The sequence below is a fragment of the Bubalus bubalis genome, chromosome 1 (assembly GCF_019923935.1).
Source record: "Bubalus bubalis isolate 160015118507 breed Murrah chromosome 1, NDDB_SH_1, whole genome shotgun sequence".
NCBI classification, from domain to species: Eukaryota; Metazoa; Chordata; class Mammalia; order Artiodactyla; family Bovidae; genus Bubalus; species Bubalus bubalis.
Window position 1 is genome coordinate 44,906,996 of NC_059157.1, and position 22,554 is coordinate 44,929,549.

The 22,554-nt window shown below is 42.4% G+C and overlaps 1 protein-coding gene across 1 annotated transcript in view; it reads right to left on the minus strand.

The window, feature by feature from the left end:
* Positions 1-22,554, minus strand: part of LOC123465559 (liprin-alpha-1-like) — a gene marked incomplete in the record, with an annotated part of 992,590 nt that overhangs the window by 71,547 nt on the left and 898,489 nt on the right.

The following is a 22,554-nucleotide window of genomic DNA, read 5'->3' on the forward strand; positions in this document are numbered from 1 at the left end:
GAGCTGCTTGGGGGAGCGGCCTACCCATGGTGGAAGGGAGCCCCTCGTAGCCTCGTCTGGTCCAGTTCGGCTCTCAGGGTTTCCAGGCTGGTCCTATGAAACAGCAAATGACACAGCCTGCACTGCTTGCTTTCTGGATGTAAAATGACTTGCACCAAAATGTGCAGAACAGGTTACAGGAGTAGTTATCAACTCCGAATATTTTCATTGTGAGAAAATATTCTCTAAGTGTCCCATAGCAAATAGAAGCACTCAGAACAATAGTAAACCCTATAAACCATAATGAATAAGAAGTTCCATCTCAGGTGTAGAAAAGCTTCTGGAGGAAACACGGCAAGCCATTAACAATGATGAAGTCTGTAGAGAGAAGCTGGACTTGGGGCGGGGGTTCGGGTAGGGGGGCAGGACTCACTCTATTGCCCTCACTCCTCTCATTGCTTTAAACTGTATCCATGGAGCTCACCTGCATTCCTGGGCATTCCTCACATTCATTCCTCTACACCCCCCTTCTTCACGGGGTAAAACAAGTCAAACGGGCCAAGTTTCTGAGTCACTTGACTCAACCTGGCAGCTCTGTGCTGTCGGCCACGGCAGTCACTCGCCTCGTGCAGCCCCTGAGCACGTGAGACAGGCTGGTGCAAACCTCGATGTGGAAATCACACAGGATTTCAAGACTCGCAGTGAAAAAAGGACGTCAAATAGCCTGTTGGTTTTTAAGAAAGTTTAGATTGCATATGTGGCTCATATTATCTTTCTAACGGACAGCACAGTCCACGTGAAAGGCTCACGCTTTGTCTCAGCTTTCGGGTGAACCCAGAAAGGACTACTCAGAATTCTGAACCACACACAAACAGAATTTAGCCACACACTCTAAATCCATCTACAATGCAAACACATTCAGTGTTCAAAGCCAGAAATGCTATACGTGTTACAGCAGTGGATTAGCCATAAGGAAAATGTAACTCGACATCTGCTAAGCATCTTTAGTGACTGGAACAACGAACCCAGCTCAATTCAGCTCTTAGCAAATTTCTAAACGATTTAGAGATTTATGTAGCTTGTTGTTTTGCATTTCTTCTAATTGCTTTTTAGCATTTTCAGCTTCCCATAGGAGAGAATTCTGAAAAAGATACAAACAGCTTTAGTGTCCATTCTTAACGGACGTTGCATGGACTGTGGGATGGCTACTCTTCTGTCTGAAAGCATAAAGCACCTCGGGATGAGTGGCGGACCTCGCGCCCAGAGTGAAGTGCCAGCACGAGGCTGGATGACAACTTTTAACATCAACTTGTACGCAGACAATCTCCTCCTTCCCCGACTGATCTTCTAGATACAAGGAGGCCAGGTCCCGGGAGAAGTGAAACTGCTTATAGCTTTTTGCAGTTCAGTGGTCACTCAGGAAACTGGCGCAGGTTTCACATGCCAAATTCAAACCTGAGACAAAACTATCCCACCTCAGGGCCAGCCCACAGGTCAGGGTGAAGTGAGGGGACCACACTGTGTGGTCTCTAGTGAGGTGTGTTTCATCTTGGGTTTTGTGGGGGGAAAACGTGCCACAGAACTTGTAGTGACCATTGGTCTCTCTCAGACAAGCGTTGCCCAAACGCCAACCTCAGGGAAGGTTCTGGGCCTTGTCTTTAGGGCACTGGTGCAGCTGGGACAGGTTTTCACCGAACCTGAACCAGAGTGTTGCCCACTGAGCTGCTCTGGTGGAGGTTCTCAGCCATTTTTCAAAGCAAATGAAAAGAGAGAAGGCTGGAGTTGGAATATGAGAATACTTGCTTTTAGTTGATTCAGTCTTTTCTATCACTTTATGTAAAAGATCCTGAACTAAACTTATTGATTTGACTGTGTCAGGCCTTAGCTTAGCTGTGTCATGCGGGATTCCTTTGTCGTGGTTGCCACGTGGTCTGTGGGATCTTAGCTCCCCAACCAGCCATTGAACCTGCGTCCCTGACCTTGCAAGGCAGACTCTCAGTCACTGGACTGCCAGCAAAGCCCCAGAAGTAAACTTCTAAGAAAGAAACGAAAGGGTGAGGGTGGACCTAGAAGAAAGTTCTAGCATGGTGGCTGGTAACACTGGGGCCATCAGTGGATCCGGCTCTCTGATGCTTTCTGTAAAGGTTGCAGGCACACATCTATGTCTGTTCCTTTACACACTGCCTGTGGATGCTGTCACGCTTATTCACTAGCATGAAATGCTGCTACTCAATTATTCATACCAGTAAAGACATTCACTCCGGGGCCCTCTATGGGAAGAGTTTTCCAACTGCTATCCTGGAGATTTCCCACACACAGACCAGGCCAGGCCAGGCCAGGCCAGGCCAGATGCGCCTCTTTCTAAAGAGGCCGTGGGGCTGGCTCACCTTATCCTCCAAAGCTGCCATTCTCTCCTTCAGATGAAGCTGAAGCTTCTCATCTGATTCGGATAGAAGCTTATCCACGGTATCTGATAAGTGTTTATTGTGCTCTTCATTTTTAATCTCTGCATCGCCCAAAACAGGAAAAACACAAACTCATAAACTTCAAGAGCAAATATGGTCTTTCTTTTAAAACACCAGGGAGCCGTGACATGAGCGGCCTATGTCCTGGTTCCCAAGGCGGTCCCCTCCCATGGCCACCTCTGGTGGGCTCTTAAGCATCACCAGAGCAGACAGGCAGGTGCAGAGGGAGGCAGGGACTTCACTTGTCAAAGGTCACTCCCAATGCTTCTCTTTGGCAGAGCACCTGGTGGACCTTACTGTCACCAGACATTACTCGTCACAGGGGCTTGGGGAGCAAGCAGATTTACACTCAGAAACAAACAGACTTTAAAGGGGATCAGCTTACACACATGTTGGTGGAGGAATTTCCCAGTATACAAACAGAAGCTTGAGTCTGGATTAAGGGGGTAAAATGAATTCAATTTATAAAGCAAAAGGTGAGAAAATTCATTTTGGAAAAAAAGCCAGTGGAGATAGGCTTTCACATATTTTTCTTTACATGCAACATCACTTGAATTCTTTGAAATAATTGCTGTTGTTCAGTTGCTCAGTCATGTCTGACCCTTTGTGACCCCATGGACTGCAGCACGCCAGGCTTCCCTGTCCTTCACTATTTCCCAGAAGTTGCTCAAACTCATGTCCATCGAGTCAGTGATGCCATCCAACCATCTCGTCCTCTGTCGCACCTTCTCCTCCTGCCTTCGCTCTTTCCCAGCATCAGGATCTTTTCCAAGGAGTGTGTTCTTCACATCAGGTGCCCAAGTATTGAATCTGCAGCTTCAGCATCAGTCCTTCCAATGAATATTCAGGACTGATTTCCTTTAGGATTCATTGGTTTGATTGCCATACAGTCCAGGGGACTCTCAAGAGTCTTTTCCAACACCTCAGTTGAAAAGCATCAATTCTTTGATGCTCAGCCTTCTTCACGGTCCAACTCTCACATCCATACATGACTACTGGAAAATCCGTTTCTTTAAGTAGGTGGACCTTTGATGGCAAAATAATGATCTTAGTTTTTTTTTTAATGTTCAGTTTAAAGCCATCTTTTTCACTCTTTTTCACCTTCATCAAGAGGCTCTTCATCAAGGTCCTCGTGGCTTTCTGCCATAAGGGTGGTGTTATCTGCATATCTGAGGTTAATGATATTTCTCCTGATCATCTTGATTCTAGCTTTTTCTTCATCCAGTCCAGCATTTCTCATGATGTACTCTGGATGTAAGTTAAATAAGGAGGACGATAATATACAGCCTTGACTTACTCCTTTCCTGATTTTGAACCCGTCTGTTGTTCCATATCCAGTTCTATCTGTTGCTTCTTGACCTGCATACAAATTTCTTAGGAGGCAGGTCAGGTGGTCTGGTATTCCCATCTCTTGATGAATTTTCCACAGTTTTTTTGTGATACACACAGTCAAAGGCTCTGGTGTAGTCAATTAAGCAGAAGTATGTGCTTTTCTGTAAGTCTCTTGCTTTTTCAATGACCCAACGTATGTTGGAAATTTGATCTCTGATTCCTCTGCCTTTTCTAAATCCAGCTTGAACATCTGGAAGTTCATAGTTCACATACTACTGAAACCTGCCTTGGAGAATTTTGAGCATTACTTTGCTACCGTGTGAGATGAATGCAATTGTGCAGTAGTTTGAGCATTCTTTGTCATTGCCTTTCTTTGGGATTGGAATGAAAACGGACCTTTTCCAGTCCGGTGGCCACTGCTGAGTTTTCCAAATTTGCTGGCATATTGAGTTCAGCACTTTCACAGCATCATCTTTCAGGATTTGAAATAGCTCAACTGGAATTCCATCACCTCCACTAGCTTTGTTTGTAGTGATGCTTCCTAAGGCCCACTTGACTTCACACTCCAGGATGTCTGGCTCTAGGTGAGTGATCACACCATCGTGAATATCTTGGTTGTGAAGATCTTTTTTGTACAGTTCTTCTGTGTATTCTTGCCACCTCTTCTTAATATCTTCTTCTTTTGTTAGGTCTATACCATGTCTGTCCTTTACTGTGCTATCTTTGCAGGAAAAGTTCCCTTGGTGTCTCTAATTTTCTTGGAGAGATCTCTAGTCTTTCCCATTCTATTGCTTTCCTCTATTTCTTTGGATTGATCACTGAGGAAGGCTTTCTTATCTCTCCTTGCTATTCTTTGGAACTCTGCATTCAAATGGGTATATCTTTCCTTTTCTCTTTGCCTTTCGCTTCTCTTCTTTTCACAGCTATTTGTGTGGCCTCCTCAGAAAACCATTTTGCCTTTTTTGCATTTCTTTTTTTGGGGGGATGGTCTTGATGATCGTTTCCTGTACAATGTCACCAACTTCCGCCCATAATTCTTCAGGCATTCTATCAGATTTATTCCCTTGAATCTCTTTTATCACTTCCACTACATAACTGTAAGGGATTTGATTTAGGTCATACCTGAATTGTCTAGTGGTTTTCCCGACTTTCTTCAATAGAAGTCTGAATTTAGCAATAAAGAGTTCACGATCTGAGCCACAGTCAGCTTCCGGTCTTGTTTTTGCTGACTGTATAGAGCTTCTCTATCTTTGGCTGCAAAGAGTATAATCTGTCTGATTGTGGTGTTGACCATCTGGTGATGTCCATGTGTAGAGTCTTCTCTTGTGTTGTTGGAAGAGGGTGTTTGCTATGACCAGCGTGTTCTCCTGGCAAAACTCTATTAGTCTATGCCCTGCTTCATTCTGTACTCCAAGGCTAAATTTGCTGTTACTCCAGCTATTTCTTGACAAATTAAGGTGCGTGAGTGTAAAGTCACTTCATTCGTGTCCCGCTCTGTGCGACCCTATGTGCTGTAGCCTGCCAGGCTCCTCTATCCATGGTATTCTCCAGGCAAGAACAATGGAGTGGATTGCCATGCCCTCCTCCAGGGGATCTTCCTGACCCTCATAGTGGCACCTGTGAAGCTGCACAAATTAGGGGGGGGGTGTCATATGTATTTTCATTTTGTAATCTATGGCTTTGTACTATTAAAAGACTCTTAGTTCTTGGAGGATCTCTTCAGTATTGAAATGTTGCTGCGATGAGCTGTGACAGATGCCAGGATTCTTGGCCTCTGGAGGAAAGGAATTCGATCCAGGGCCAGTGATGAGGCTTGATTGCTCAGAGCTTTTTATATATAAAGTTTTATATATATAAAGTTTATATATATATATAAAGCTTTTTATATATAAAGTTATAAATAAAGTTTTATTAAAGTATAAAGGAGATAGAGAAAGCTTCTGATGTATGTCGGGAGCCACCATGAGAGATCCCAACCATGACAAACGTCATGTGGAGAGGACCTGACAGACAAAGGCGAAACAGGACTCAAAGGATTCCCTGGATCTGCTCCAGCATCTACCCCAAAACTAAAATCTGTCTGTCTACTGTTTATTATATTATGCTTTTCACCAACTTTTTTGACATTTACAGGGGGCTATCCCTGACCACCTTTTTCTGAAACAAATCAACTTAAGGCTCTAGTTACTAAGTCTCCTGGGCTTGAAAGGAACATTTTTACTTTAACCCCTCTGTTACTATTTTAGCTTGTTTGGCAGGTTTATCCACATTCTTACAACTAATGCACATGATTGTTCACAACACCCCAAGCATAACCTTCGAGCGATAAAAAAGCTTTATTAAAATAATACTGCATTGTTGAGCCAATGTTTGCTGCTGAGTTTCCTTGTCCTTTACCCAATGTGCGCCTGGGAGTACATTAACAAAAATAGTTGGTATGCAAGAAAAACAAGCAGTAGCCTTGGCATTAGCAACAGAAAACCCTTGAGTTGGTAAGTTCTTTCTTTGTTGTAACCCACTTGCCTTTGTTCCATAAGAATGTATCTCTGTTTCTTGAGGGGGACTGCAGACTAAAAAGATAAAGGGAAAACAGGTTTTCTGGGCGACCAGCCTTTATCACAAAAGAGTTACAAAATGTTAACAGGCCACAGGGCCAGAAGATGGTGTGCACAACATAAGACCCTTGTTTATAAAAAGCTATGCAAAAAATGTCCTGCTTTTGATAAGGGTGAAACTGATGTAATGTTGAGCTGACTCTATATAACTCTGTATCTTTCACTTCTGGAAATGTGTAACTTAGGGTATAAAAGCTCCTTTTGAAAATAAAGCTACAGACCCGGCTTCATCAGAGCTTGGTCTCCCTGTGTCATTTTTTTTTTTTTCCTTTTCACTCTTTTTTTCTCTCTGTCCTTTTTTTAGGATGACTACTTAAAACACAGGGGCTCTCTGTTCACTTTTTGCCTGGGCTTCTAAGACCCTATCGGGAAGGCGCCCTGCATCTTCACCAGGGAGAGGGCGTCTTGCGTCCTAACCCCATCTGAGAGGGCGCCTGCAGACTCCGTGAACAGAACAAGTTCTGTGTCAAGAACTTTATTGGCTTTCTGTGTAAACCAAGGAAGATTAAGCCTATTTTTTTCCCCTTTTATCTCTCTTCTTTACTTTCTCCATTTGCCGACACCGTTCTCCTGAGAGAATCCCTGGATCCAACTGGGGCTGGACCCCGCAAAGTGGCACCCGAAACAGGGTCCCGAAGGTAAGTCTCCCCCATTGTACAGTTTTTCGGACGGCTAGGACCCTACTCAGGATGCCGCAGACCCCCCTGCATAAAATAGGTAGAGTAAAAAACAGTGGGAAGTAAAAATCTTTTTGACGAAGAGGTAAAAAAGATAATTTTCTGATACGGGTAACAGTGAGTCAAAAGAATGACAACTCTTTATAGGAGTAATCTTACAACTGTTAAACAAAAGAGGAATTAAGTTTAAGAAAGCTAATGTTCAATCGTTTTTACATTTGTACAAGAGCAATGTCCTTGGTTTCCAGAAGAGGGCACTGTTAACCTAGATATCTGGGAAAAGGTAGGGAAGCCCCTAAAAACTTACTACACTTTACATGGCCCAGAAAAGGTCCCCACTGACACCTTTTCTCTATGAAATATGATTAGAGACGCTTTAGATCCTGCTCATGAATCTGGTTAATCCACTACATTAATTGCCAACGTGATTTAGTAATAAAATATATAAATAATTTACATTAATTTATTAAAATGTATTGTTATTATTTTGTAATTAAATAATATAATTTTAATATTAATAAGTGTTTATGAATCTAATAATATATAAATGTATTACATTTATTAAATAATGCTATTATTACATTATTATATATATATTCATTATACTTATGTCTATACATATACATTATATATGATTAATATTTAATATTAGCTATGAATTACATTGTAATCATTTACATTACATACATAATATTACAAAAATTTATTGTAAATACTTATATTTACAGTATATTACTTTAATTAATTAAAATGTACGATTATATAAATACATATATTTATTTATGACAATGCATAAATAATTATAAATTATTAATAAAAGCAATTCGTTAATTGTTTAAATTAATATACTTCACCTCAAGATGAAAAAGATTTAAAAGAGGCAGCAGCCCGATACCATTCTAATAAAGATTGGTCTTTTTAAGCTAAAAATGCTCCTAAGAGCTTAAGAGAAACATCCCCAATCAGACCATCCATAAGATTCAGTCACCAAACAGTTAAAAGATCTCCGGAACAGGGAAAGAGAAACATGGGCCAAAAAGGGTTCCTGTAGATGCTTTTGCTCTGTGGAATGTGATTAGAAATGTCCTGGACCCCCGTCATGAGGCTGTTAGAGAGCCTGTGGGGGAGGCTATGGCAGGTGGATGGTGGTGGGTCTCCACTTTCTGCGCAGATCATATTTTTCTGCCATTGATGAAGAAAAGGAGGGAGACTGTGCTTTACCTCCTGAGAAAGGAGGGGGCTTACAGGGCACTGCAGCTGGGTGCCCTGGCGAGCCCCCTGCCTCTCTGCGCAAACCTTTAAAAACTTATCCACCACTTTCTGATTTAAGGCGATCACCGCCGCCTCCATTTGCGCCTCCCAGGGCCCTCCCAATCTCTGAATCGGGAGGCACCTAACAAGTCAAGAGTCTTCGGAATAGTGTTTTATGTAGTGGTATCCGAGCCAATAACGAAACTTGTAACAGTAGTGGCCTGGATTCTTCAAAAAAAATGATAATAATCCTGCCTTTAAAAATCTGTCTTATCTCCTGGTAGGCCTTATCACACCTCATCACTGGACCTGGCTTTTTCCCCTCAGGCTTTCCTAGGTATTCTTGCTCATTTTTCATGTGAAACTTAGAATCAGTTTATCCTGAAAATCAGTCTGAATGGCTGTTAATTAGGATTGCATTAGATGTTAGACTAACGAGAAGTGACATTTATATGACATTCAATCTGATCATTAAGAACACTGCGTGTCTTCACAATGACCCAAGTGCTTGCATGTGTGTAGTTTCCTCCAGATGGTGTTGAAGTTTCCTTTATGTTCCCTCTGGAAACACTGGGCATCTATACTGGAGATGCGGCATGAACGCAGCAGACACAAATTCCTGCCCTTGGACTTTTGGCTACCTGAGGTCATGAAGATATTCCCCTATGTCATCTACCGGTTTTTCTTTCCTTTCCACTTAGGTTCACTATTCACTTGGAACTGACTTTTGTTGGATCGATTTTATTCCATCTAGATGGGCAGTTAATTAAGCAGCATTTACTTTAAATCTACTTGCCTGCTCACTGGTACTGAGTCAGTGAGTGAATGAATGAAAGGCACTTCGTCGTGTCTGACTCTTTTCAACCACCTGGACTGTACACTCCATGGAATTCTCTAGGCCAGAATACTGGAGTGGATAGCCTATCCCTTCTCTAGCGGATCTTCCCAAGCCAGGAATCGAACTGGGGTCTCCTACATGGCATGCAGATTCTTGACCATCTGAGCTATCAGGGAAGTCACTGGTACCAGTAGTGTAGTAAAGCAAGTACTCGTGTATGGGCAGAACTAGATATGTCTCAAAGACAGAATCAACTTTGTTTTCTTCAATTCATGTCTGGAGCTGGTGGAAGGAAGGAGCCAAGAATGGAATCGTTGTTTGGGCCGGAGAAACAGTAAGCAGTGACTACTATGGGGGGAGGGGTGGGGGGGGGCACCTGCAGGAACAGAGTAGAGGCGGAAAGTCATGGCTGTGGCCCTGCTGATACTGAGGCAGATCTTAGACTTCAGAATGAAGATGGGAGGTAGGCAGGTGGAGATGAAAGTATCAAGTTATATCTCTGAGCACCATTCCCTTTACAAAATTAGTTCTCTGAAAGCAAAAAAGTATTAAGATCCTCCATGTAGTCAAAAATCTGTGTACACTTTACAGTCAGCCCTCTATAACCTCGGTTTAATGTCTGTGGATTCAAAAACCATGGGACATGCCATAGATATATTTATTGAAAAAAATACAGGTGTAAGTGGACCTGTGCAGTTCAAATCTGTGTTGTTTGAGGGGTAACTGTGTTTGTAAAGCATTTTGCTTATCCATTGCCCATGGATGAACGTTTGGGTTGCATCTCCCTTTTGTCTGTTGTGAATGGTGCTGGTATGAATATTCGTGTACAAGTGTCTGTTGGAGTCCCTACTGGCAATTCTTTGGGGTTTAGACCTAGAGTAGTTTTGTTTCAGGAAGGAGGACCCCTTCCAGGGCCCGAAACTGGGCTCTTGTCTAACACTCAGAAATGAATTGTCCAAGGAGACACATGTGCTGACAAAGCAAGAGATTTTATTGGGAAAGGGCACCCGGGTGGAGAGCAGTAGGGTAAGGGAACCCAGGAGAACTGCTCTGCCGCGTGGCTCGCAGTCTTGGGGTTTATGGTGATGGGATTAGTTTCCGGGTGGTCTTTGGCCAATCATTCTAATTCAGAGTCTTTCCTGGTGGCACACGCATCGCTCAGCCAAGATGGATGCTAGCGAGAGGGATTCTGGGAAGTGGACGGACACACGGTGTCTCCTTTTAACCCTTCCCGAACTCTTCCTGTTGGTGGTGGCTTATTAGTTTCGTATTCCTTATCAGGATCTCCTGTCATAAAACAACTCATGCAAATTGTTACTATGGTGCCTGGCCAGGGTGGGCAGTTTCAATTAGTGTGCTTCCCCTAACAGTTTTGCCAGCTCATAGGTCAATTTTAACTTTTTGAGGAATGTGTGAACTTTTTTCCACAGTGGCCACATCATCTTCCATTCTCCCCAGCAAGATACAGGGTTCCTGTGTCTCCACGTTCTCCCACCACTTGTTAATCCTGTGCACTCTTGTCATATTCTGTTGTTTCTGATCTTTACATTGAAGCTATCTTAGATGTGAGATAGTTTCTCATTGTGGTTTTAACTTGCATTTCTCTAGTGACAAATCATGTTAAGTATCATTTCATGACCTTAGTATAATCCACATGCAGTAAAATTTAAGGGTATAGTTTTATGATTTCTGACAGATAAATACACCCATGTACAGCCACCACAAGCAAGATACAGAATGTTTCCATCACCACAAATCTTCTCTTGTCCTTTTCCCAACCATTTTGATCAACACCAGGCAGCCAATGATTTGCTGGTTTCGAGAGATTAGATCTATTGTCTAGGATTTCATAAAAACCGGATCATGGGTTTGCATTTGTGTCAGACTTCTTTTGTTTGGCATAATAGGTTTTCTGTTGTTGCTTTTTGTTTGTTTTTAAATTTCCTTAATTTATTTCTAATAACCATCAGGGCTTTTCCTGAAAAGGAAATGTTCCCATTTTTTACAACATTTATCAGAAATATATGGATACTATTTTATTTTTTATGCTGTCTGTGGCATTCGTAATTTTTCATTTTTTTTTTAAATTTGGCTATGCTGGGTCTCAGTTGCAGTTTGTGGGATACAGTTCCCTGACTATGAATCAAATCTGGGCTCCCTGCTTTGGGAGTGCAGAGTCGTAGCACCAGGACCACCTATTTGTTTTCTCTCTTTTTAAATTGTGTTATAGTCATTTTACAATGTTACATTATTCTCTGCTGTACAATGAAGTAAATCATTTATATGTGCATATATATCTGCTCCCCTTTGAGCTTCCCACCCACCCCCTCATTCCTCTTCTTTAGGTCAATGGAGAGCACCAAGCTGAGCTCCGTATATTAGACGGCTGCTCTCCACTAGCTGTCTGGTTAAAGACCTGAGGATTATTAGAAATAAATAAAGGAAATTTAAAAACAAACAAAAGCAACAACAGGAAACGTACATCCTAGCAGGGCATGCATGTCCCTGCTGGCCTCTCAGTTTGCCCCTCCTCCCTCCCCTGCTGCGTCGTCGAGGTCCTTCTCTGTGTCTGTGCCTCTATGTGGGCTCTGGAGATAAGAGCCTCAGCACCATTTTCCATATACGCTGTGCTTAGCTGCTCAATCCTGTTCATTCTGTTGCCTGCAAGGCTCCTCTGCCAAAGGGGATTCTCCACACAAGGATACTAGAGTGGGTTGCCATGCCCTTTTCCAGGGTGTCTTCCCAAACCAGGGATCAAACTCAGGTTTCCCACACTGCAGGCAGATTCTTTACTCTCTGAGCCACAAGGGAAGCCCAACAATAGTGGAACGGGTAGCTTATCCTTTCTTAGGGGATATTGCCAACCCAGGAATTGAACCAGGGTCTCCGGCATTACAGGAAGATTCTTTACCAGCTGAGCTACTATGGAAGCCTATAGATAGACAGATAAACGTATAAATTCATATATACGAATATATATATGTGTGTGTGTGTGTGTATATATATATATATATATATATATATATATGAAGATACAATATATGTTTTTGTTTTTCTGTCTCATTTCACTTTATGACTGACCGTCCATCCACATTTCTTCAGAGGACCCACTTTCATTCCTTTAATGCCTACATAATATTACACTGTATATATGTAGCACTCTCCCTTACCCATTTCGCAGTTGCTGGACATTTAGGTTGATTCCATGTCCTGCTGCTGCTAAGTCACTTCAGTCGTGTCTGATTCTGTGCAACCCCATAGACGGCAGCCCACCAGGTTCCCCCGTCTCTGGGATTCTCCAGGCAAGAATACTGGAGTGGGTTCCCATTTCCTTCTCCAATGCATGAAAGTGAAAAGTGAAAGTGAACTCACTCAGTCCTGTCTGGCTCTTCCTGTCCCCATGGACTGTAATCTACCAGGCTCCTGCATCCATGGGATTTTCCAGGCAAGAGTACTGGAGTGGGCTGCCATTTCCTTCTCCAGATTTCATGTCCTAGTTATTGTAAATAGGGCTGCAATGAACATGAGCGTGCATATGTCTTTTTGAATTATGGCAGTCTCAGCAAACCCAGTGGGATTACTGGGTGGTATGGTAGTTCTCTTTTCAGTTTTTTAAGGAACCTACATACTGCCCCCCAAAGTGGCTATGTCAATTTACATTCCCACCAACAATTCATGGGGTCACAAAGAGTCGGACATGACTGAGCGACTGAACTGAACTGAACTGAATAGTGATAGAATAGTGAGTGATGTTGAGATGCTGTTGTGTTTGGTATTCCATCCTATGACTTATTTATACAATGGGTAAGTACATTTGAATAGATTCTGATTGACCCTTTGCACTACATAAAGTGACAGGCTTCGACAAATGCATATTGACAGGTATCCATCCTAAACGATCACTTCCAATTCCCCACTCCGTGATCTGCTTATCATCTATGTAGCTTTACCTTTCCAAGAATGTCACAATGGGGTCATACTGGGTGCAGCCTTTTCAACTGGATTCTTTCACTTAGCCATGTGCATCTAAGATTTATCCCTTTCAAGGGTTGATGTTTCATTCCTTTCCACTGTTGAGTGTTATTCCTTTGCATGTATATAGGAGGAAAATAAATTTCCCTCTCCCCTTCCAGGTTCTTGGTTGAGCCCTCCTTCTCCATCATTAAACACAAATTATCAGGAGAAAGAACTTTAATGAACATGTATACCTTTTGCATAGAGAGGAGATGCCAAGGAAAACTGAGTCCTCCCTGAAATGACCAAAGACTTCACCATAAATAGCTCTTCAACCCCAAACAGAAGAAAGACCTTGAGGGGAAGGCAGAGGCCATTTATGGCAGGTTATCATGCAAAGCACAGTAAACAAACAGATGATTGTTTGCAGATTTAAGTCCTGACTTCTTCACTGGTAAGTGTTCCTTCCTTGAGATGTAATTATTCCTCTCCTAGGTTCAAAGGGGGACACCCTTACAAATGGAGATTTCTCTCATAAATGTAAATGTACCTCACAAAAGGGTAACCTCAGTCTTCCCTGGTGAGCTAGCTGCTAAAACTCTGCCTGCTAATGCGGTGGACACAGGTTCTATCCCTGATCCAGGAGTATCCCACATGCCTCAGAGCAGCTGAGCTCATGCACCACAACTACTGAGCCAGCGCTCTAGAGCTGGGGAGCCACAACTACTACATGCAGGCACCACAACTACTGAAGCCTGCACACCTAGAGCCCATGCTCTGCAACAAGAGCAGAACTAGCTCTCCACAACCAGGGAAAGCCCTCTCAAAGCAACGAAGACACAGCATGGCCATAAAGAAAGGAACACATTTAAAAAAAAAATAGGGGCAACCTCTACTCAGATTCTTTTATTATTATTATTATTTTAAATTAAACTAAACTAACTCATGTCAGACATAATTCGGGGTGGTGTGTTCTGGTCCCCTTGATATCTGTGTACACCAATTTGCTTGCACATTCATCTACTGAAAGATATCCTGATTTCTTCAAGTTTGTAGCCATTGTGAATAGAACTGCTGTGCAAAACTGCATCCTCGTTTGCATTTGGATGTACAATTTCAGAGCAACTGCGTAAATACTGAAAGCATGATTGTTGGATCCCAAGGTGAAACCTGTTGAGCTTTGGGGAAAACTACCAGACTGTCTCTCATGGGGGCTGTACATGCATTCCACCAGCAATGAGGAATTGCTGTTGTTCCTCACCCTCCAGCAATTAGTATTATCTTATATTTGGAGTTTAGCAGTCCTAAGAGGTGTGGTGTGATAGATCACGATTTTAATTTGTAATTCCCCGATTGTACATGATGGTGAGCCTGTGTGCTGTTTATTTTTAACAACTAAGGAAATTCTGACATGTGTTGCAAATTGAGTAAAGTTTGAAGTCATATGCCAAGTGAAACAAGCTAAACAGTAATGGACAAATAATCTATGATTCCACTGTGAGATGTCCAGATAAGTCCACTGCAAACACAAAGTAGAATAAGGCTGCCAGGGGATAAGGGGAGTTGGACCTGTTGGACTTGAACAAGGGCCAGTGACCGTGCACGATGATGGTGGTGGTCAGTCAGTCAGTCAGTCAGTTCAGTCGCTCAGTCGAATCTGACTCTGCGACCCCATGAATCACAGCACACCAGGCCTCCCTGTCCATCACCAACTCCTGGAGTTTACCCAAAGCATGTCCATTGAGTCAGTGATGCCATCTAACCATCTCACCCTCTGTGGTCCCCTTTTCCTCCAGCCTTCAATCTTTCCCAACATCAGGGTCTTTTCAAATGAGTCAGCTCTTCGCATCAGGTGGCCAAAATGTTGGAGTTTCAGCTTCCACATCAGTCCTTCCAATGAACACCCAGGACTGATTTCCTTTAGGGTGGACTGGTTGGATCTCCTTGTAGTCCAAGGGACACTCAAGAGTCTTCTCCAACACCACAGTTCAAAAGCATCAGTTTTTCTGCGCTCAGCATGAGACACAGGACACAGCCAGCAGTAACACCTTCTCACACAGATTTCCGTCAGGCACCTGTCAACCTTCTACACCCTTGGTTTCTCTCCTTTGGGTCTGAGAGCTCAAGGCCTCATGAAATTGAGGTGTTCTCCTTCTCAGAAAATGGAACCTAGCACACAGCCCCATGCCTCATTCTGCCAGCCAAGGCTATCAGCTCCTCTTACTGAAGCGCCATGTGTCACACGTGTCCTATAGAAATCCTCAAATTAACAACAATGCCAACAAGAAGACCTAGGGTGGGGGAGGGCTGAGCTTAATGAAATTATCACCAGATGCACCAGACTGCCAGCTGCTAAGGTATGTGGCATCAACTTCCCACTGGCCTGACATCTTGGAGGTCATGCCCTCAAACTGGTGACAAGACACCTATGAGGGACACTCTGGCAACATGATCAGCAGGTAGTGAGACCTGCAGGGAAAAGTGGAAGTGGACAGAAGGTGGATCCTGCAGCAAGAGCAGGTTCTCCGAGTTGCTGTGCTTGGCATGTGCTACGCTTAGTTGCTCAGTCATGTCTGACTCTTTGCGACCCCATGAACTGTAGCCCTCCATGCTCCTCTATCCATGGGGATTCTCCAGGCAAGAATACTGGAGTAGGGGATCTTCCCGACCCAGGGATCGAACCCACGTCTCCTGCATTGTAGGCAGATTCTTTTACCGTCCAAGCCTTCCCAGAAGAGAGATTGTAAATGGAACTGAGTAAAGGTCAGGTTATTTGACCAGAGACCAAGCCCTTGGCCTCTGAAAGCTCTTGAATTTTCATTTGCTTTGCTCTCACTACTGTTTCTTGACTTTCCAAGAACTTCAGAAGGTTAGGGGGTAGGGAGAGGAAAGCAGTGAATCATCAAGGAGAATTGTAGTCCTACAACTAAACTATGATCCTAAGATATTGTCTTATATCTTATATAAGACTTATATAAAAAGACTTCCACCTCCACGAACCCAACTCAGGAGATATTCAGAGTTTGAATGTTGCCAAAGAAATTTTCATTTCCTTCTTTCATATTGCATAATGCATCCTCCTTACTTTTCAGCCTCTAAAATCTAAATTAGTGGGGACATCTGCTTCTAGCAAATGCAGTCAGTGTTGTCTTGCCACCACCAGTATGCAATCATAAAACCAAAAGAAGAAAAAGAGGAGTAAAAAGGACAACACGGCACAGCTTCCAGAAACCAGACCCTTTCCCAAACCACCCCCTTTCCACACCCATCTTGCTTCTTCCCATGTGTCGCAATCTGCTGTCATAATTCAACTGCAAATACACGTGTGTGCTCAGTCATTTCAGGCATGTCCGACTCAGTGCATCCCTATGGACTGTAGCCCACCAGGATTCTCTGTCCATGGGATTCTCCATGCAACAATACTGGAGTGGGTTGTCTTGCCCTCCTCCAGGCGATCTTCCTGACCTAGGGATCAAACTTTTATCCCTAGTCTTCGGTGTGTCCTAAATTGGCAGATGGGTTCTATACCACCAGAGTCACCTGGGAAGCACCCTGCTACAAATATACTTAACAGGAAATGCACTCCAGGCCTGTTTGGTCTCTCGTCAATCAAAAACCACCAAGATTTGGTCAGAACTGAAAAATTCAAACAATAAAATCTTTGTAAAGACAAACTACACTCAAGGAATCTGTATGCCCCCGACCAGTTCAGCCACAAACGACTCCAAAGGGGAGAGTCTAACTCTTTCTGGGGAGAGGGGTGCCCCACTCCCAGCCCGATGGTCGTTAGGTCCCCCAGCATGGCTTTTGCTCTAGGCCAAAGCTGTCCAGTGAAGTGTACTATGGACTACAAACTCAAGCTCCGTATAATACCTTAAATTTTCTAGTAACCACATTTAAAAACATAAAGAAGCAGATGAAATTAATTTTCAAATTATATTTTAATCCAGTAAACAAAAAGTATTATCATTTCAACATGTGATCAATATGTCACAAGTCATGGCTGGCGTGCAGGTAAGTCTGACCTTATTTTGATGACTAAATACATTCCTTTCTAAGACAAAGTGCCACTCCTAGGATGGGAAGCTAAAATGGGAACCCCTTTACCTTGGGAGTAAGCCTGTCAGGTAAAACACAAGACATCTAGTTAAATTTGGTTCTCAGTGAATAATTTTTTAGTGTAAGTACATCCCAAGTATTGCAGGAGATGGACTTCTACTAAAAAAAGAAAAAAAAAGTTTTCATTGTTTCCCAAAAATTCAAATTTAACTGGGATTCGTGTATTTCTGTTTGGTAAATCCAGCCACCTAAAAAGCATGATTAGAACGGATTCCTTCTTTAGCTAAAAGAGAGTACATCAGTGGTGAGTGAACACAGCTCTCTCCCATCAGGGCCAGAGTTAACGATCACGGGAGGATGACGTGTCATCAGGTGGCCAGTAGGGTTCAGAAGTGCAAACGTGCGTCTTCCTTGGCCCAGCACAGACCACAAGGTACTGGCAACCCCACAAAAGACGAGGCGATAAAGGCAGAGGAGATGAAGGCAGAGGGAGAAAACATGGCCAGTTCAGGAAGCAGCAGAAGGTGATGGTGCCCAGGAGGTCACAGGCCAGCCTGCTGGGGAGCCTCACAGTTCAAGGTGTGAAGCGCTCTTCCCAGGGTTCAGTGGTGATCACACCTGCAGGAAGGTGCACAGCTAAGCAGTAGGGGGTCACTGAAGCCCAGTGGCTACTCTGCTCCACCCTTGTTTCTTTTCCATGAAGTTTACAAAATATCTGTACATCCTGTACTCCCATGAACCTTGTACAAGACCTTGATCTTAATGCAGCATCTGCACCTTTCCAACCTGCTGTAGGATTTTCTTTACCAATCAAATTGTTCTTTATTTTTACTTTATGTACTAAGAACTCTCACAATGGGTGACGAGAGAGAAGTATCGTGTCCAACTTATTAGATATTCCTTAGTATCTTCCAAGTGAGAGTGGTGAAACATGCCCCCCAAATTCCTAAAATTCCTCAGAATTGCAGAACAGTAGTGCCTGGTTAAAGCTAAGGGGCACGGTGGGCCCAGAACCTTGGGGGAGATGTGTTTCAGGTTAATTTAGGATTGAGCATGTGTATGGCTTGGAGGAATGATTCAGAGCATCTCATACAGTAGATCAGGGTGGACCTTAAGAAACTCCAGTTTTAACCACTTCCCAGGTGATGCTAACACGGCTGGTCCAGTGATGACACTTTGAGAACCACTGACTTACACAAGGAGACAGCTTCCACAGAAACTGAAACGGCACTTTTTGAGACACTTACTCTATTTTATTCTGAGAGCTTCCTCACATGGAAAACCCAGATGCCAACTTGAAAATTAGCAGAGTAGCTCTTCCACAACTAAGGTTGTAAAGAAAAAACAATATGGAGATGCATTGGAAGGGAGAGATAGAGTCTAGTCAGGACCCATACTCCTGATGGGTGACCCAGAATTAGGAGGGGACATTACCAACTTGGTATCTTCCCTGGGAGGACATGCTGAGCACCTGAGCCCCGGTGACCTGAATGAGGAAGACAAGCCCCCATATCTTGATTTGAAACCAGCAGAGCTACGTCTGGGAGAGAGCTGGGGGCTGTGGTAAGCCAAGACCCCATGCTTAGTAGGTTAGTGCCAAACTTACTGACGCTGAATGTTGTCGGTAATGATGCTCAATGTAGCCACAGGTCACATGGGAAAGAGAATTATATACTAATTTTAGGACACGTGCCAAAGGGGCAAGGATTTCTTGAAACTTTATCCAGGGATGAAATCACTTGACATTTAAAAAAATCCTCCCTGTACCCAGCTGTCCCAGTGCTAGAAGGAGACTTTTCTGACATTCCTCACTTACCTTGCTAGCACTGCTTGCCCTGCTATGTCTCTGTGTTCCCTGTGGAACAGACATATCCAGCCCAGCCACGCCCACAACGCTCCTCCAAAATGGCTTTGCCCTCAAGGGCCTGGATTCCCACACAATCGCCTCCTTTCCTACCATTCACGGTGGGTGGACTCAGCCGTGACTTGCATCCCCTCAAGGTGAGTCCCACTCCAGGTCAGCTCCAGCCAGAAGTACACCTGCAACTGTTGAGGTGGGGCTTACATTCAGCTGCACTGGGGGCCAGCCAGACCCACCAGCATGCCCAAAGCAAATGCAGGTCCATCTAACAGAACACCAAACTCAGCCTACACAGGAGACACCCTGGATTTCCTGTCTCTGGTGACCTGGGGGAGCTGTTCCTTTGGGCCGCCTAGGAGACACTCTACAAACATCCACTTATTCAACATGGAGACATAGTTCATCTACCTAATATTAATGCATAGAAACAAAAAGGCAAAATAAAGAGACAAAGAATCTATGCTAAATGAACAGCTAAGACATAAACTCAGAAAAAGAACTAAACAAGATGGAGATAAATAATCTACATCAAATGACTGCAAAGTAAGGGTCATAAAGATATTTACTGGGTCTTCCCTGCTGGTTCATTTGTTAAGATTTTCCGGACAATGTAGGCAACAAGGGTTCAACCCGTGGTCTGGGAACTAAGATCCCAGGCTGCGGGGCAAGTAAAGCTGCATGTCACAGCTGTTGAACTCATGTACCCTAGAGCCTGTGCTCCACAAGAGAAGACAGAACGATGGGAAGCCCACGCACCAAAACTGAGTGCAGCCCCCACTCTATGCAACTAGAGAAAGCCAATGACACAGCAAGCCCCAGTGGACCCATTAAATAAACGAATAAAAGATATTGACTTCTATCAGGGGAAGCATGAAAGAACAGAGTGAGAACTCCACAAAGAGGCAATAAGTATAAAAAAGAACTGATTATAATGGAAGAATACAATAACTGACACGAAAAATACAGCAGATGAGTCAAGAGATTGGATGACTCAGAGGACAGATCAGTAAGCTGACACACAGAGCAGTGCCGGTGCACTGGGCTGACCCAGAGGGCAGGGAGCGGGGCCTCAGGACGGGGAGCACATGTGCACCCGTGGCGGATTCATGTCAATGTACGGCAGAACCACTACCGTACTGTAAAGTAATTAGCCTCCAATTAAAATAAATATTTATATTTTAAAAAAAGACAAAGAAATACAGAGTAGTGGAAATCACCCGATCTGAGCACCAAAAAGAAGAAAATAAGCCAAAAAATTGAGGATAGTTTAAGGCCATTTGGTGGATATCAAACATACTAACATTCACATTATAGGAATTCAAGGAGAAGAGAGAAAGATAAACTCTCCCTTGAAGAAACAATGACTGAAAATTTCCCTATATTGTTGAAGGAAACACACCCAGGTCCAAGAAGCACAGAGAGTCCAACACAGGGTAAACCAAAGGAGAAACATGCCAAGACATATACTGATCAAACTAAGAAAAACTTAGCAAAAAGAGAAAATAGTAAAAGCAGAAAGGGAAAAGCAACAAATAACAAGGGAATCCCCATAAGTTTAACAGCTGATCTTTCTGAAGAAACGCTGCAGGCCAGAAGGGTGTGGCATGATATACTTAAAGTTATGAAAGGGAAAAACTTACCAGCAAGACTACTCCAACCAGCTACGACCTCACTCAGATTCAAAGAACTCAGTACCTTTACAAATAAGCAAAAGTTAAAAAATTCAGCACCACCAAAGTAGCTTTACAACAAATATTAAAGGATGCTCTCTAGGCAGGAAATAGAAGGGAGTGAATAGACATGGAAAAAAAACAGAATAATAAAGTAAATAATAGTATCATGCATAGCAATAATTACCTTACCTATAAATGGATAAAATGGTCCAACTGAAACACAGACTGGCTGAATGGAAACAAAAACAAGCCCCATATAAATGGTGTCCATAATACATCCACCTCAGACCTAGGGACACACACGGACTAAAACGGAGGGCCTGGAAAAAAGGTATTCCATGCAAATGGAAATCAAAAGAAAGCTGGAGTAGCAATTCTCATCTCAGATAAAATAGACTTTTAAATAAAGACTATTACAAGAGACAAGGAAAGACACTACATAATGATAAAGAGATCGATCCAGGAAGAGGATAGTGCAATAATAATACACACACATCCAACACAGGAGCACCTAAATACGTAAGACAAATACAAATAACCATAAAACAGGGAATCGACAGTAAGAAAATAATACTAGGGGACTTTACCACCCCACTTATACCAATGGACAGATCATCCACAAAGAAGATTAATATAGAAACATAAGCCTTAAATCACACATTAGACTAGATGGACCTTATTGATATCTTTAGCATATTCCATCACCAAACAGCAGAATACATTTTTTTTTTCTCAAGTGCACATGAAACACTCTCTGGAATGGATCACATCTTGGGTCATAAATCAAGCCTTGCAAAATTTAAGAAACTGAAATCACAGCAAGCATCTTTTCTGATCACACTGATACATGATTAGGGATCATTTATAGGAAAATTTGTAAAAAACACAAACACATGGAGAAATCAAACAGGTCACTGAAGAAATCAAAGAGGAAATTTAAAAATACCTAAAAACAAATGGCAATGAATAAATGACAACCCAAAACCTATGTGACGCAATAAATCAATGCTAAGAGGGAAGTTTATAGCAATACAAGAAGCCTACCTCAAGAAATGAAAAGAACATCAAATAAACAACCTAATCTAACACCTAAAGAACCTAGAAAAAGAGGAAAATGGCCACAAAACCTCCAAAGTTAGCAGAAGGAAAGAAATCATAAAGATCAGAGCAGAAATAAATGGAAATGAAGGAAACACGAGCAAAGATGAATAAAACAATAAGATACGTCTTGGAGAACATAAACAAACTTGACAAATCATTAGCCGGACTCATCAAGAAAAACAAGGAGAAGACTCAAAGCAACTTGAAATGAAAAAGGAGACGTTACAACAGACCACAAAGAAAGACAAAGGGTCATAAGAGACAATTAGAAATAACTGCATGACAAGAAAATGGATATCCTGGAACAAAAGGACAAATTCTTAGAAAAGTACAATCTTCTGAAGACTGAACCAGGAACAAATAGAAAATATGAATAAATCAAGCACAATAATTGAAATATTATTTAAATTAAAATAAATTAAATATTAATTTAAATAAATTAATTCAATAGTTAATTTAATCAATATAATAGATTACTTTATAATATTAATATAATACATAATTTAATATTTAATGATTAAATTAATTCAATAATTTAATTTAATAATTTCCATTATTAAATTAAAAAATATTCAATTATTCAAGGACAAAGGAATCGTCCCATTGGGACAATCTGGTATCCATGTGGGAAGGTAAGTTGGATCCCTACCTCACAAAACACCACCAAACCAATTAGACACATATTAAAAACCAACAATTGAAGGAAAAACTTTACAAAATTTGGAACAATTTTTGATGAGGGAATATCT